Source organism: Etheostoma spectabile, chromosome 17 (genome assembly GCF_008692095.1).
Source record: "Etheostoma spectabile isolate EspeVRDwgs_2016 chromosome 17, UIUC_Espe_1.0, whole genome shotgun sequence".
NCBI lineage: Eukaryota > Metazoa > Chordata > Actinopteri > Perciformes > Percidae > Etheostoma > Etheostoma spectabile.
This window is the reverse complement of record NC_045749.1, coordinates 3,807,997-3,809,574: the sequence shown is the minus strand read 5'-3', so window position 1 is coordinate 3,809,574 and position 1,578 is coordinate 3,807,997. Positions and strand designations below refer to the sequence as shown.

At 38.7% G+C, this 1,578-nt stretch overlaps 1 protein-coding gene across 1 annotated transcript in view; it reads left to right on the top strand.

Annotated features, from left to right (window-relative positions):
• Positions 1-725: 725 nt before the first annotated feature.
• Positions 726-1,578, top strand: part of gpr155b (G protein-coupled receptor 155b) — a 15,203-nt gene continuing 14,350 nt past the window's right edge. Inside the window, 1 exon segment of the mRNA XM_032541846.1 lies at positions 726-863. The gene's annotated coding sequence lies outside the window, so the exon portion shown is untranslated.

Below are 1,578 nucleotides of genomic sequence, written 5' to 3'. Positions count from 1 at the left end.
ATGGCATTTCAAAACTTTAATATTCAAACAACTACAAAATTACAAAAAAGATAAAGATGTAGTGCCAGATGCATAAAGATGTGTTTGTATGTCATTGACATTTTAAAAGGCTTTTTAGAACAAATTACTTTAAACTTTAAAACAATCTAACACCCAGCAGTGTGTATTTTTCTTAGCCTCCTTGTTCAACTGCAACGTTTAAATTAACTACCAGACAAAAATTACATCCTGAGAAAAGTGGATTTTGAAGGCATAGCTCCACAGACCTCCATTCATTCTGCATTTGCCCGTGAGCACCCTCATATAACAACACATTGAATTTATATGGTGCTTTTCATGAACTTAAAGCTGCTTTACTGGGCAGCAACCAGAGTGGAACTACAACCACCTCAGAATCGGAAGTTTTCCTAGAGTGGAACTTCTTTCCTTATTAGACAATCTCTGGTAGTAGTCCTTACCTTGTTAGTGCGCCTCCCAACAAAGATGAAATAGAAGTGTGATGCCTCACTCTGTAGCTAAAACAGAGACTGTTGGAATTAATTTGGTATTCATATTATAGCTATTATACTGCTCTAAAATACATAAGGATCTTTGAGGAGCAAAGTTTTAATCGTTTCCCTTGTCACATGAATGCAGCATCACATCGCACGTTTTTATCCAATCACCGTTAGAGTTTGAAGCGTATCTCTGCGATGATTGGCCGAATTGTCTGTCACTCATTTTTCTAGGGCGTTGCCATTCTGGGCAGATTCAGGAGCACTGGACCAGAGCTTCTCCCTCTAAACGGCAAAACACTGGCTTGTTTAAACAGCGAGACAAATAAATGTTGTGCATTTGTGAGCAGCGATGGTCTTCTAACAGAGGTGAGCACACCATTTCTAACCAAGTCATATCTAATTATATAGTAATGCCAGATGTTCAAGAATAGCTTTCCGCGCCCTCCTGTTATGTCCACCGATGTTTTTAGCATGCACCTTGCCAGAGCTAACGTTCCTCTGGCAGTGACAATGGTGTTGTCATGGAAAGCAGTTGGATTCTCAGGCTGTTTAACGTGCCATAACATTAATTTAACTTTGCTACGGTGTCGTTAGATAGTAGAAATCTGCTGTCATTGAGTTAAGCGTGTTGCTTTGAATGTGCTTTAGCTAACGGTACGCTCATGCACAGGGGCGTAACTAGCTAGCTAGCGGTTAGGGGCCCCCCTCCGTTACTCAACAACCTCCTTTTCTTCTTTTTGATCCTTCCCCTTAAATATTTGAATAATCTGTTTTCGTTTTGGTTCCGCCCAATAGGACATTACAACTTAAGCCTTCAGTTGCTCTGCTCTCTATTATTAAACTGTATATTTATATGGTATTAATAATATAACCAGGGTTTACAAAATGTGGACAATGTGACATCCAAAACAAAGCAAAAGAAGGATTTCCAGAGGTCAATATAACAACAGAAAGCTTATCAGTGGGGCCAAATAATAGCCAAACTAAATTTGGGTAAATAACAAACAGAAGACAAAAGACGCAAAACATGGTACAGAGAAGACAAAAACCAATAACAAATGAAAATATGCACACAATAAAA